The sequence below is a fragment of the Otolemur garnettii genome, unplaced genomic scaffold (assembly GCF_000181295.1).
Source record: "Otolemur garnettii isolate 467f Iridium unplaced genomic scaffold, OtoGar3 scaffold00031, whole genome shotgun sequence".
NCBI lineage: Eukaryota > Metazoa > Chordata > Mammalia > Primates > Galagidae > Otolemur > Otolemur garnettii.
This window is the reverse complement of record NW_003852426.1, coordinates 2,027,818-2,043,466: the sequence shown is the minus strand read 5'-3', so window position 1 is coordinate 2,043,466 and position 15,649 is coordinate 2,027,818. Positions and strand designations below refer to the sequence as shown.

The following is a 15,649-nucleotide window of genomic DNA, read 5'->3' as shown; positions in this document are numbered from 1 at the left end:
ACTATCCAGTAGAGCTCCATGGCATCACAGCTCATGGCAACCTCAAACTCTTGGGCTTAATTCTCCTGCCTCAGCCTCCCAAGTAGCTGGGACTACAGGTGCCCACCACAGTGCCTGGCTACTTTTGTAGTTGTTGTAGTTGTCATTGTTTAGCAGGCTTAGGGTGGGTTTGAACCCGCCAGCCCCAGTGTATGCGGCTAGTGCCATAACCACTGATGTAGGGGCATTAAGCCTGCTTCTCCATTCTTGTGATGCTTTACTAAGAAGAATGTATTTCAACTCCATCCAAATTAATACTAAAAATGTAAAGTCACCATCCCTTTTAGTGACTGTATAGTATTCCATGGTATACATATACCACAGCTTGTTAATCCATTCCTGGGTTGGTGGACATTTAGGTTGTTTCCACATTTTGGTATTTGTAAATAGAGTGCAATAAACAGTCTAGTGCAGATGTCCTTATGGTAAAATTATTTTTTTTCTTCTGGGTAGATGCCCAGTAATGGGATTGCAAAGACAAACAGGAGGTCTAGCTTGAGTTCTTTGAGGGTTCTCCCTACTTCCTTTCAAAAGGGTTGTATTAATTTACAGTCCCACCAACTCTAAAAATGTTCCCTTCTCTCCACAAACATGCCAGCATCTGTAGCTTTGAGTCTTAGCGAGGTGGGCCATTCTCATGGGGGTTAGGTGGTATCTCAGGATGGTTTTGATTTGCATTTCTCTGATAATTAAGGACAATGAGCATTTTTTCATATGCTTGTTAGCCATTTGTCTGTCTTCTTTAGAGAAGGCTCTATTCATTTTTCTTGCCCATTGATATAGGGGACTGTTGGCTTTTTTTGTTGTTGTTGCTTAATTTGAGTTCTCTGTAAATTCTAGTTATCAAGCTTTTGTCTGATTGAAAATATGCAAAAATTTTTCCCATTCTGATTGTTGTCAATTTGCTTTGGTGGTTGTCTCGTTAGCTATATATTAGCTTTTCAATTTAATTAAGTCCCATTTGTTTATTTTTGTTATTGTTACAATTGCCATGGAAGTCTTCATAAAGTTTTTCCCTACGCTGATATCTTCAAGGCTCTTTCCCACACTTTCTTTGAGGATTTTTATTGATTCATGCCTTAGATTTAGATCTTTTATCCATCTTGAATCAATTTTAGTGAGTGGTGAAAGGTGCAGGGCCAGTTTCAGTTTTTTACTCGTGTTTATCCAGTTCTCCCAGCACCATTTATTGAATAGGGATTTCCCCCCCAGGGAAAATCAGGTGGCTGTAAGATTTTAGTTTCATCTTATGATGTTCATTTCAATTCCAGATGTCTGTGTCTCTATGTTTTTGAAGTTGGCTACATTTAAAAGAAAAAATTCTTAACTAAAACAATGTTTTCTGAAAGTACTAATTTGCTCTTAATGATATCCAAAGACATTTTGATTTTAATTATATAACCCATTTCCTTTTAAAGTTTCTCAGATTTTACTCAAGGATTTAATTTTTGCTATGTCTTGCTGCTTTTGGCTTTTCCTCTACTTTAACATTTTTTTCATTTAGTTAGAAGTTTATTATCATTTCATCTTTTATAGAGGTTTATGCATAAATGAACACACTGGTAAATTATACAGGCTTTTAAAATGACAAGTGAATATTAATTTTCTGATATTTTAAGTCAGTCTTCAAATCAATTACTTCTAAACACACTTTAAATTAGTATCAAGTGCTTGATTTTAATAACTATTTTACTGATGTGAGAAACTATGGTACTTCTTTTAATTATTCTCGTGTTAAAGCCATGAGTTCCACTTAACTTTATCATCTATGTTAAGAGTGTTAGCTTAAAAAAACATTTTCAAAAGATTTTACATACAGATTTAAAATATAATGATGAATATAAGCCTTTTATTTGCCTTGAAATAGTTTACAATTAAGCAAATGAAATGCCACCAATATAAAGAGAGCTTTGGGTAGAGTCAAATTTTGTAAATTCTAGAGTATTATTTAATGATTTAGTTCTTTAAGAAATTAAGAGGCTAACTGTATCATTCATATAGTATGTTTACCTGAAGTACTTTTAGAAATAAACTGCATTTGGGGGACCAGAGATGTATCATGCAAGGAGTATCCTGGTTTAAATTTCGAACTCCTTTCACTTCTGCTTGCTTCACCTTGAACTTGTCTGAAAAGAAGTTGGCACATTATTTTGCAAATGTTACTGGACATCAGGATATATATGGCTGAATCTAGCGGCTATAGAAAGATGAGAGAACCAGCATGATCTCATTGGTTTTGTGAACGATTTCTTTCCAGGAGCAAGATGATACATTTAACTGTGAAGAAACGTAGATGAATCGAAAAGCATGATAGGGAACAAAACATAGAGTGACAAAGGACACATGATAAAGGAATTGTGGGTTGTAGTGGCGTATTTACTAGAACAAGGAAATTTTGATCTCCATTTAGAAATCCTGAATAGATTCTTATCAAATTTAATATCTGAAAGGACTATTAGTAGGAAAATTAGCCAAAACATTACCATAAGAATGAAGATAAAAATTGCTTCTCCTTTTGCTTTATGCTTATCTTGGTAATGGGAACACATTGTGGAATTATGCCCTCCTTTCTCAAGTGTTAAAATAGTCATGTTTGGCCGGGTGTGGTGGCTCAGCCCTGTAATCTCAGCACTCTGGGAGGCTGAGGAAGATGGATTGCTTGAGCTCATGAGTTGGAGACCAGCCTGAGCAAGAGGGAGCCACCTCTTGCTATAAATAGAAAAACTAGCTGGGTATTGTTGTGGATACTTGTAGTCCCATCTACTTGGGAGGCTGAGTTAAGAGGATTGCTTGAGCCCAAGAGTTGGAGGTTGCTATGAGCTATGATGACACCATGGCATTCTACCCATGGTGACAGCTTGAGACTCTGTCTCTAAAAAAAAAAGAAAATCCATGGTTAAAAAATCCAGCAAGCGCAACTGCATTCTACATAGCAAACATAAATACTTTGTGTGGTTGTTATTGCCTTCTGTTATTGTATAGACTTATTCACTTTTATGTAGTGATCCAAACTGATGAATCCAAGCAAAATAATGCTAATGTTCATGTTCACATAAAATAGTGTTCCCACAACCTTGCACAGAATCACATACGGCATCCATTTGTCTTGGTTAATGTGATCCCTTATTTGGAAAGGGAGGCAGAGGATGAGTAGGAGGTCCCCAGTGGCTACATTAAGTAGGTAAGTTTGAATGGAATTTCTTTTGCGGTGGATACCCAGAAACACATAGAGGGCATTTATGTTCCCAACCAGTCCCTAACAGAGTAAAAAGTTTTTGACACATCAGCTTTAGCACTTTCTTTGCTCATGTCCCTGCCCCACTGTTGCTAACTCTGTTGTTACGGCCTGCCACTAAATGTTTTACATTAAAGGATGAGAAAAATAGTTTTTTACAGTAAAACTTAATATACTTGGCTTTTCTTGATGTCGGAAGAAGTTACTATGGTCAAAAAACTTCTCATGATATTGCTGAGAGTCAGTTGTTCCCCTAAACAAGGTACTAGTTTACCTTTCACATTCCTCTCTCTCTAATCTGCTGTGCCATCAGGACCCCGGACATACCCTTGCTCTGTCTGATTAATTCAATTCCCCTTTTTATCACCTTTCACTCCCGAGTTGTCTAAATCAGTTTCCCACAAAAAAGAAACAATTGCACTACAGTTTTCTTTGCCCTTTGGGAAACTGGCCTAAAAGAAAGATTTTTATATGTTTTGTCAAAATAATTTCTGATTTATCTTTATTTAGTTTTTGATTAACTAAAAACCCCCTACACTTTAAAAGGGTTAAGGTTCTTACCTTCATTTGACTTCCTGTATATCTTTTAAAATCTTTTGATGACTATCACTCTTGGGGAAATAAATGATCATCACTTTATAGTGACCTATAATTCCATTTTGAGCAAGACTTTTAAACCTTTGATATTTTAAAGTTTTCCAAAATCAAAATTTCAAGCTACTCCTGTGGCTCAAGGAGTAGGGTACCGGAGGTGGTGAGTTCAAACCTGGCCCTGGCCAAAAACTGCAAAAAAAAAAAAAAAAAAAGGAAAAAAATTCAAAGTATGTTAAACTGACAGTTCAATGAGGGCTCCTGAAGTCCAAAAGAGACATAGTAGGATTTTGTATATTTAAATTGCATCAGAAACATTGTCAAATATCAAATTTTATTTAATTTTCTCTGAGTTACATTTATGTAAATGTGCTACTAATAATATACATGTTCCTAAATTGTATGACATTCCTAAAATTCTGATATGCCTTGGTATATGTTGTCAGTAGTAATTGTAATCATTATATACATCATTGTATACCAGAGAAATAGCCAAATTCTTTTGTGTCTTTAACCATGGCTATTCTAAGACTTTTTGTCAACCGCAGACAATTATTATTTTACTTTGATTCTTCTGAAACAGAGGTTTATATTCAGCTAAAGTCCAAAGTTTGCTTATTCTTTAGGAAAAGTCATGGAAAGGCCAATGTTAAGTCCTCTCAAAGACAGGTTTTTGATAAGTTTGAATGTTGTACATTTGCACTAGGTAAAAATTAAGAAAAGAAAGTTATTAATAGAGTCTGAGGAAAAATAATGCCTGATAATTCTATAGGCAAGATAGTGCCCTTTGACCCTTAATACCTCCCTTTCTTTGAGTGTTTTGAGAACACACGAGCAATCTACACTCTTACAGATTCCTGATAAAGGTTAAATTGGTACCAGTCACCTTGGAAATAAAATTAGCCTTAACTAGTATAGTTCAACTACTTACACCATATAATCCCCCCATCCTACTCCTGAGCACACACTCTGGGGACCTTCTGGCCTACGTGACCTGACATGTACAGGCATGCTAATGTTTGTGGAAAAAACTGGAATCAACCATATCTACAACTAAAGAAAAGTAGCAAAGGTAGCAAAACGTAGCAAAACTGTGGCACAGTTATGAAATGTAGAATTTCTATAGTAAAAATGAATGACAGTCTCCCAAATCGGGGGTAACTCTCCTACACGTGGTGTGTCCCACAAGAGAAAACATGGAGGATGAGTTCAGTATAGTGGAAGTTTAAAAACAGGTGAAACTAATATTCAGTTTGGGGATATAGACAATATACAATCTTTAGAAAAATGAAGACTCTGGGCGCCGGCAGCAGCCCATGGTGTCTTCATAGGTTCTTGTTCTTATGCCAGTGGCAGGTGCCCAAGTACTTACATGATCGTAACTCCTTGAACTGGAGTTTTTCAAACTGCTCTTTGATGCACCTTGGGATATAGTTTTGATGAGTATTTTTAAAATGGAAAGAAAATACCAAAGTTCATTGCCAAGATCCCTACTGAGAACTACTTACCTTGGAATAAAGCCACAGACAATAGTAATGGACCACGTGACAGAAAAGAGCAGGATGCCATGACAGTCGCCCTGGCTAGAACAACGTCATGTGACCCTTGGCTCACTGGCAACTCTGTGGATTCTCTGGCATAAAAAGGTAAACCTGATGAGCAAGGCACTTCCATCTTGCAAAAGAGTTAGTATGTTACTTCTACTTATCACACACAACCAAATTGAACTTTCACAGAATTGAAAGGCAGAGTCTTGATCAAAAGAAATTAAACAGAAAAACATTATAAAAGAATAACCAGTATCTTTCAAGGAGTGATAAAAATATAGAATAACCAAAATGGAATAGAAAATATGAATGGAAAACACACAGTTACTTTAGAAAACTTTAGAAGTGGCTGGGCGCCCATATCTCAATGGTTAGGGCCCCCACCACATGCACTGGGGCTGGTGGGTTTCAACGTGGCCCAGAGCTGCTAAACAACAACAACAAAAATAGCCAGGTTTTGTGGCAGGTGCCTGTAGTCCCAGCTGCTGGGGAGGCTGAGGCAAGAGAATTGCTTAAGCCCAAGAGTGTGAGGTTGCTGTGAGCTATGATGCTACAGTACTCTACAGATGCTGACAAAGTAATACCCGATCTCAATTAAAAAAAAATGGTGAGTATACTTTTGGGAACCATCTGATATCTGAATCACTCTGACCACATCTCATTAGAAAACATTTTCACACAGTGGGGGACATCTAATCTTGCTCCTGCATCATAGTGGCAGCCCAGATACTGAGTGGGAAGCTGGCAGGAGAGAGATGCTTTTGTGCGGAAGTCTGGGACCAGAAGAGTCCAGGCTCTACAATCTCACTTTGAACTCTGCAAGCCTTTATTAGATTGTCTGCTTTAATTCCCTGGGTGTCAGGCTCATTTTCACATATCATGGTTTCAGCTGTGGTCAGGGGATTAAGAGAGAGACTAATGTCTACTTCTTGGGCTTAGTGGAATGGGGCTCACAGAAGCAGTGGGAAGAGGCAACAGCTGAGTTGTGAGGACAGCAGCAGCTATCAAGAGGGTGGCAAGGCAAAGAGTGACCCCAGAGATTGAAATGTGACAGCTGACCCAGGACTGAGCAGAAAACGATGGTGAGTCCATTTGAATATCAGACCCAGCAATACTGATTTTTAATTTCAAATCTGACTCCATTTCTAGATGTTAAAATTTTAGAAATTTAGTAGAAAATCAGTCTCCAAGACACCTAGTTATGCAGCATACATTTTATATCGTATTTATAATGATTTTAAAGACACAGCATTTACATTTCCAACAATGAATGAAATAGGAAATTGCCAGCCAATCATATCTAAAAATAGGGATGTATAATTTCTATGTAACACGATAGCACAAGGAAGTCAAGACTGTTATGACCGAATCAGGCTGACTTAAGAATAAAACAGTGGTTAAAGATTATAAATTAAAATCTATGGTTCAGCATCCATAGCTCAATGGTTAGGGCACTGGCCACATGTACCAGGACTGTGGGTTCGAACCCAGCCTGGGCCTACTAAACAACAATGACAACTACAACAAGAAAATAGCTGGGTGTTGTGGTGGACGCCTATAGTCCCAGCTACTTGGGAGGCTGAGGCAAGAGAATCGCTTAAGCCCAAGAGTCTGAGGTTGCTGTGAGCTGTGCTGCCACAACACTCTACTGAGGGCTACATAGTAAGACTCTGTCTCAAAAAAAAAAAAAATCTAATTCACTACATTAAATGATTCAGGAAGAAAAAATTATATATGTCTTTCATGAAATACAGGGTGGCCATAAAGTTCATGTGCGATTTAAAAGAATGTGCAATTTAGAATTGTACATGAACTTTAGGACCACTCTGTATAATTTAGCACCTATTCATAATTTTTCATGAAAATGAACTTTAAAAAATGTAGAAATTGCAAGATACCTATAAACAGTGATGTTTTAGAAACTTTTCTATTAAACTCGTGATCATAATGTGAATTACCATTATTCCGTCTTTTATTCTACCCTGTTGTGGATTAAGGTCTTAGCCAGTGAATTAAGGAAAGAAGGAAAGAAAGAAGTAAAATCCAGGGGAGAGGAAGAGAGGGAGAAAAGGAAGGAGAAAGAAAATGTAAGTGTAACAATTCAAAGAGAAGAATTAAAGTGTTCACAAGTGGTATGTATGGCCTTTCTAGAAAATATAAAAATATATACCGACAATTTATTAGAATTAATGAGAGTGTTTATCAATATTGTTAGGGAGTAAGTCAATTAGATGCACAATAGGTCAATTAAATGCACAATTAAAACAAAAGCCAATGATTTCCTATAACTAGTAGAAATAAAACATGGAAAGTAATTTTCAAATATTTACAATATAAATAAAAATATAAAATACTATGAGAAATTTATAAATACTTATTAAAAGACATAAGACTTAAATAAAAGGTGAAATATGCTCATATACATACATATATAATATGTTAATGGTGGGAAGATTGACTATTTTAAATATACCAATTTTCTTTAAAAAAAAAAAAGAAAACATTGTGAAGGACAGTGACTGTGGCTCAGTGGGTAGGGTGCTGGCCCAATATACTGAGGGTGGCAGGTGCCAACCTGGCTCTGGCCAAACTACAACAACAACAAAAATAGCCAGGCATTCTAGTGGGAGCCTTTACTACTCGGGAGGCTGAAGCAAGAGAATTGCCTAAGCCCAGGAGTTGGAGGTTGCTGTGAGCTATGATGCAACAGCACTCTTCGGAGGGTGATAAAGTGAGACACTTGTCTCTAAAAAAAAAAAAAAAGAAGAAGAAAAGGAAGGAAAACACTGTGAAAGATACAAAATTTATTACAGGATGCCCAGTGGCATGCTAGAGTCGACCATCTCTGCCTCCTGCATCAAACCAAAATTGTTGTCACGATACTAAGCTAGGTGTGCAGACTGGGGTTTGAGACTCACATTTTTCTAATTGACAGGCAATTCAATTAGGTAAATATTTTTGAAGATGAGGCTTGGGCTTCTCCCTCCCCTTCTTCTTTCTTTTTTTTTTGGTTCCAAAAGACATTTACTGGATGTCTTCTCCAGGGTGGGGATGCAGGCCCATGTGCTGTGGTGAGGCATTGCTCCCAGCTTCTTGACACCTCAGTTTATAGAACCCTAAAATCACAGTGACTGCTCATGGTGAACACAGCAGGAGGGGTGGAATGGTGAGGGAGGCCTCCCGCGTTCACTTCTCCAGAGGCGCATAGTTGAGTAGCTCCTTGATCAGGTCAGGTCGACATGGGCTAGCAGCATGCGGCGGCAGCAGTAGCGCTTCAAGCCCAGGGCATCCAGGGCGTCCCCTCGGTGTACTTGGCCTGCAGCAGTCCCAGGTAGGCCTCCCACTTGTTGCCAATGATCTTGCCGCAGGTGAAACAGCGAACAGGGATAATCATGGCTGCGGCTCGGAAGCTCGTCTCACACTTCCCTTCGTATTTCTTTAACTAGACTCTGGTACTTGCTCAGTTGCCCAGTGTGGTGTGGGACTCCAGGCCTGAAGTGATCCTCCAGTCTTGTCCACCTGAGTCACTGTGAGTATAAATGTGAGGCACTGTGCCCAGTTCTGAATCTTAGAAAAAACAAAGGCACAAAAAGCACTGACATCTTGGACCTATTTGATCCAAATACTGCATGTTCTCAACATTATAGCAACTTATTGAAGAAAACATTCTTAGTAAAGACATTTGCATGGAAAACGTAGACATATTACTGTATCTCCTTTCTCTGTCTCAAACTTCTTATGTAGCTCCTAATGCTCTGTGATGTCTGAAACTTTTAATCATTACTTCGAAAAGAGAAGTTGAAAGCATTATAGAAAAATAATCCTATGAAAGAAGTCGTTGATTTACAAAATTCTGAAGCAATATTACAATTTTGTTTTTGACATGTATGCAAAATCATTGATCCCCCTCCCTTCCAGAGGAGCAGGTTAAATCCCTCACTGTGAGTGTGGCCTGGACTTAATGGTTCACTCGTAACTGATAGAGCAATGAGGATGGAATAGTTTGTGACTCTGGGTGAAGGACATAAAACTCAGTGTGGCTTCCACCTTGGTTCTCCCTCTCTCTTGGATCACAGCCAACTGCCGTGTCATCAGGAACCGTGAGGAAAAGTCCATGTGCTAGAAACTGAGGCCTCCTGGGACCAGCCAACAAGGAAGTGAGGTCTCTTCAACAGCCCTATGAATGAGCCATATTTCATGCAATCTCCAACCTCAGTCAAGCCCTCAGATGATACAGCCCTGGCTGACAGCTGGACGGTAACTTTGAGAGAGGCCCAGAATTAGAAGAACTTAGGAATAAAATCTCTTGGATTTCTGAGTATCAGAAACTATGGGAAAAAAATAAATATTTGCTTTTAGAGATGCTAAGTTTTAGGTAACTTGCTACACAGCAGTAGATAACTAATACAACTTCCAGAGACAGGATGAATTTTTTAAATTTCAGATTAATATGAGGGAACAACAATTATGGTACAATTTATGCATTCCCTGTTCTAGCTGTGCCGCTCACCAGGGGATGTGACACATACCCTTACATTGTGCCCATTAGGGGAGAACCCACCAGTACCCTTCCATCCTTCCTTATACCCCTTTTTTCTTCCCCCATCCTCCAACTTGAATTAAATGAAATTTTTCTGTGGGGGATTGTGGGGACTGTGTGGGGATTACTTCTCTATTGCCTTTGTATTAGTATTGATACACTAGATACTGGATTTTCTATTCTTATGATACTTTCACTCTATCCAGGTTAATGCAAAAGATGTAAAGTCTCCATCTTTTTTATGGATGAATAGTATTCCATGGTATACATATGCCACAGTTTATTAATCTATTCATGTGTTCATGGGTGCTTAGGTTGATTCCACATCTTGGCAACTGTGAATTGAGCTGTGACAAACAATTTAGTGCAAATGTCTTTATGATAAAATTGTATTTTTCTTCTGGGTGACTCCTCCTAGTAATAGGATTGAGTGATGAAATGGAAGGTCTATTTTGAGTTCTTTGAGGAGGATTCCCCATGCTTCCTTCCAAAGCACCTGTATTTGGAAGTGCAAGGTGTTTGCAGTCCCACCAACAGTGTGAAAGTGTTCCCTTCTCTCCAGAACCATGCTAGCATCTGCGGCCGCGGGCGCCGTGGATAGAGCGGGAGGGGCCGGAGTATTGGGACGAGCAGACACGGCGCGTCAAGGGCGCTGCACAGACTTTCCGAATTGGCCTGGGGACCCTCCTAGGCTACTACAACCAGAGCGAGGACAGTGAGCGACCCCGGCCCGGTCACAGGTCACGACCCCTCCCTGCCCCACAAACTTTGTGTGGTCTATTCTCAGTGAGGTTAGGTGATATGTCAGGCTGGTTTTGATTTGCATTTCTCTGATGATTGGGGATGATGAGCATATTTTCATGTATTTGTTAGCCATTCCACTGTTGAGAATAAATTACTGCACTTTAATTTTCATATATTAATTATAAGATATTAAACATGTCATTTGGTTGTAGGATGTAAGAAGAATTTCCATGGCTAAAAAGGTTGTATTGTATCATCACTCTCAACCACTTACTCATTTGAACTTCTATTTTCAACTCTGATCCATTAAAGAGAAAGGGAAGATCTAGGTTACGCTAGGCTGACTATGATGTCCCCCAATAAGTATGCCTTCATTATGCACCTTCCCTCAGGTATTCAATCAACATTAATGGAGATGCTGCTGTGAAGGAATTTACAGATATAATTACAGTCCCAAATCAGTTGACTTTCAGATGGTGATTATCCAGGGATTGAACTGTCCTAATCACGTGAGTTTTTAAAAGACTGGGTTCTTCTGGAGCATGAGATTCACAGGCAGAGAAGGACTCAGTGTGAGTCTTCGGGCTTTGAAAGTAGAGAGTTCCTACAGCAAAGAATGCCAGTGGCAGCCCACCTGCCTCTCTACCCTGATAGCTGGCAATCAAACAAGGACTTCAGTCCTACAATTGCCAGAAAGTGAATTCTACCCATGGGCTCTGTATAAGCTTAGGGGAGGACCCCACCTCAAGATGAGGGCACAGCTTTGTGAAACCCTGAACAGAGAACCCATCCACACCATGCCTGGATTTCTAAGGACCAATAAACAAATAAATGGCCATTCTTTAGAGACAACAAATTTGTGGTAATTTGGTATACAGAAATAGAAAATTAATACACAAGCTCAAGAGATAAGCACATAATGTGTTTTTCACTGAAATGAATTTATGAACTGATATTCATTTCCTTGCATGAAATAAAATCTTGCTTAACTATTTTAGTATGTTTTAGTTTATGATTTTTAGGTGATTCAGTTTTACTCCAACCATATTCATTCATTCAATAAGAATTAATTTAGTCCTATTATGTACCAGGAATGCCTTTCCAAACTGGGGATACAATTTTGATCAAAATAGCCCAAAGCCCATATGTTCATGCGCCTTATCTTCCCAGGTCTTTACAAGAGTGTGATCCATCCATTGGAGCATTTTAAGTGAAGAAATGATAGAATCTGACTTCAGTAGCAGGACTGATGAAGACTGTGGGGGAGAACAGTTGTGGGCAGCAGGGGAGGGACAAGCTCGTGCCACAGTTCAGGGGTGACAGGTGGTGGGACTAAGGGGAGAAAGGGTCTAAGGGATGAAAGGGACAGAGGGAAGGGCCGGAGAAGCAGTAGGCGAGGAACAATATCAGAGGGAAAGAATTGTAAAGCAGCTGAATTCTCGGATTTAAATACAGTGTTTTATAGATTTTTAATACAGAGCCCAGCAGGGTGCTCTTTGCATTTGGTAATTAATACACTTGCAGAAGCTAATTTCCTCCTAATATTAATCAGGTTGAAAATACAAAGTGTCCCCTTAAAGATATACACACAGCTTAGATGTGAATAATTCATAGAGACAGGCAATGCCTGAGCAGTGGTGAAAGCACTTTGAGCACGTGCAGCTTTGAAGTGGTTAAGGTTCTACAACTCCTGGTTGAAATACACAGTCACAAATTGTGCTTCTTTGTATGAGGAAATGTCCTGCACTCTCAAGTATAGACTAAGGGATGTGGAATGAAGATAGATTTAAATACAACAACTCAGAATCCAAGTTACATAGTCCAGGAAAGTAAAACCTGGGAGCTTTGGGAGTCTAGCTGTAGTGAGTTTAGACACCTTGCTCTATCAAGGGGCCACAATCACTTCTGTTACAGATTAGATTCCTGATCACTGAGGTGTTACCAAGATTGTGCTGCACACTAGTTAATAAGGAAGAAGGAAACTGGTCTCCCCGAGAGTTTCCGTCAGGTGTGTTTAGACACAACTCCAGGTTTATAGAGAAAACCACCATCTCTGCACCTCCAAGAGAGGGAGCTTACTCTGGCATCAAGTTCCCCGAGGATGAGTTTCGTTTAGAAGAATCGAGACGGGGAGGAAAGAGTAGGAGGCAGAGTCCAGTTCAGGGAGAGGATTCAGGAAAGGGGCTGGACCCAGACCGGGGGTCAGTCCTGGGCCAGGCTCAGGAGACAGTGTGACAAACACTCCGTGGTGCAGGAGAAGCAGGGTCAGGGCAAAGCCCCAGGTTCTGGGCGTGGCTTTCAGGGTCTCAGGCCTGAGAGCGGTGTCGGGGCGGGGAAGCTCAGTGCTGGGGATTCCCCGTCTCCTCAAAGTTTCGTCTCTTCCTCCGCCAACCCTGCTCCGGTCCTTCTTCCTGGATACCGCTGACGTGCACCAGCTCTCACTCCCATTGGGTGTGGGTTTCTAGAGAAGCCAATCAGCGTCGCCGCGGTTCCCGGTTATTAAGTCTCCTCAGAGCTACCCGGACTCAGCTTCTCCTCAGACTCTGAGGATGGGGGTCACGGCGCCCCGAACCCTCCTCCTGCTGCTGTCGGCGGCCCTGGTCCTGACCGAGAGCTGGGCGGGTGAGTGCGGGGTCGGGAGGCCAACGGCCTCTGCGGGGAGGGCGAGGGGACCACCCGGCGGGGATGCAGGTCCGGGGAGCCGCGTCGGGAGAAGGTCGCGCCGGGTCTCAGCCCCTCCCGCCCCCAGGCTCCCACTCCATGACGTATTTCTACACCGCCGTGTCCCGGCCCGGGCGCGGGGAGCCCCGGTTCATCGCCGTCGGCTACGTGGACGACACGCAGTTCGTGCGGTTCGACAGCGACGCGGGGAATCCGAGGATGGAGCCGCGGGCGCCGTGGGTAGAGCGGGAGGGGCCGGAGTACTGGGAGGAGCAGACACGGCGCGCCAAGGAGACAGCACAGACTTTCCGAGTGAACCTGAGGACTCTCCGCGGCTACTACAACCAGAGCGAGGACGGTGAGCGACCCCAGGCCGGTCACAGGTCACGACCCCTCCCCGCCCCACAGTCAACCCCGAGTCGCCGGATTTGTAGGGTCCGAGGGTCACCCCGAGGCTGCGGGACCCCTGAGACCTTCGACCTGGGAAGGGCCCGCGGGGACTTTCACCCGGTTTCGTTTTCAGTTTAGGACAAAATCCCGGCGGGTTGGTCGGGGCGGGGCGGGGCCGGTGGGCGCGGCTGACCGCGGGGACGGGGACAGGGTCACACAGCATCCAGACGATGTACGGCTGCGACGTGGGGCCGGACGGGCGCCTCCTCCGCGGGTACATGCAGTTCGCCTACGACGGCGCCGACTACATCGCCCTGAACGAGGACCTGCGCTCCTGGACCGCGGCGGACCCGGCGGCTCAGAACACCCAGCGCAAGTGGGAGGCGGCCGGTGAGGCGGAGGGACACAGGGCCTACCTGGAGGGCACGTGCGTGGAGTGGCTCCGCAGATACCTGGAGAACGGGAAGGACACGCTGCAGCGCGCGGGTACGAGGGGCGCCTCCACATTTCCTGGAGATTCCCTGCTCCCCGTGTCCAAGGACGGGAGGAAAACGGCCCCAACGCTAGAATATCGCCCTCCCTCTGGTCCAGAGCAGGCAGACGCCCCCTGAGTGTCCAGATAATGTACCAGAGAGTGACTCTGAGGGCCCAGCCTTCCCTTTGGGATAGTTAAGGGATGAAGTCTCCAGGGAACAGAGGAACAGACAGTCCCTTGCTGTTTCCTGTGACCCTGAAGCAGCCTTGGGCACCATGACCTTTTTCCTCAGACCTTGCTCTCTGCCTCAGTCTGTGTGTTTGGAGGTCTGATTCCAGCCCTTCTGGGTCACTCAGTCTTCACTCAGGTCAGGACCAGAAGTCCCTGTTTCTCTTAGAGACCGGAAGTTTCAAGGAACAGGAGATCATCCCAGACCCTTGTGCCCAGGCTGGCGTCTGGGTTTTGCACTCTTTTCCCCACCACATTTGTTCTGTCCATTCTCAGGATGTCACATGAGTGCTGCTGGAGTGTCCTACAAGGGATGCAAAGTGCCTGAATTTTCTGACTCTTCCCCTCAGATCCCCCAGAGGCACGTGTGACCCACCACTCTACCTCTGACCGTGAGGCCACCCTGAGGTGCTGGGCCCAGGGCTTCTACCCTGCAGAGATTACACTGACTTGGCAGCGGGATGAGGAGGATCAGACTCAGGACATGGAGCTTATAGAGACCAGGCCTGCAGGAGATGGAACCTTCCAGAAGTGGGCAGCTATGGTGGTGCCTTCTGGAGAAGAGCAGAGATACACATGCCGTGTGCAGCATGAGGGGCTGCCAGAGCCCCTCTCCGTGAGATGGGGTAAGAGGGGGGATAGGGGGATCATGATTCTTCTGAGGGAAAGCAGGGGTGTTTCTGGAGCTCTTTAGCAGTGTCAGGGCTGAGGCCTGGGGTCAGGCCCCTGACCTTCCTGTCCTTTCTCAGAGCCGTCTTCCCAGCCCATCATCCTCATGCTGGGCATTGTTGCTGGCCTGGTTCTTCTTCTAACTGTGCTGATTGGAGCTGTGGTTGTGATGTGGAGGAGGAAGATCTCAGGTAGGGAAGGGGTGAGGGGAAGGGTTTTCATTTTCTTGTCCCACTTGGGTTTTAACCCCAGGTAGCATGGTGCCCTGTCCCATTACTGGGAAGTTCCATCCACACACCTGCTTCCCCAACTAGGGCCCTGTGTGCCAACACTTATTGTCTTGTATAGCACATGTGACAGTGAAGGAGAGAGCTTTAACATGATGCTTGTGGTGATGGGGACCTGATCCAGCAGTCACAGGTCAGAGAGGAAGGAACTGTGCTCAGGACAGACCTCCAGGAGGGCAGTTGATCCACACTCTTCCTTTTCCTGTGATTTCTGATCCTCCCCTGGGTCTTCAGTTAGAGTTC

The 15,649-nt window shown here is 43.1% G+C and overlaps 4 pseudogenes across 1 annotated transcript in view; 1 reads left to right on the top strand and 3 right to left on the bottom strand.

The window, feature by feature from the left end:
- Positions 1–15,649, bottom strand: part of LOC100955318 — a 315,223-nt pseudogene that overhangs the window by 141,058 nt on the left and 158,516 nt on the right.
- LOC100957835 lies at positions 2,033–5,773 on the bottom strand (annotated as a pseudogene).
- LOC111721749 lies at positions 8,466–8,808 on the bottom strand (annotated as a pseudogene).
- Positions 13,138–15,649, top strand: part of LOC100957211 — a 91,713-nt pseudogene continuing 89,201 nt past the window's right edge. The window contains exons 1-4 of the transcript XR_002773226.1: positions 13,138–13,318; positions 13,446–14,233; positions 14,801–15,076; positions 15,200–15,310. The product of XR_002773226.1 is annotated as a class I histocompatibility antigen, Gogo-B*0201 alpha chain-like (transcript). The remainder of the gene's footprint in view (positions 13,319–13,445; positions 14,234–14,800; positions 15,077–15,199; positions 15,311–15,649) is intronic.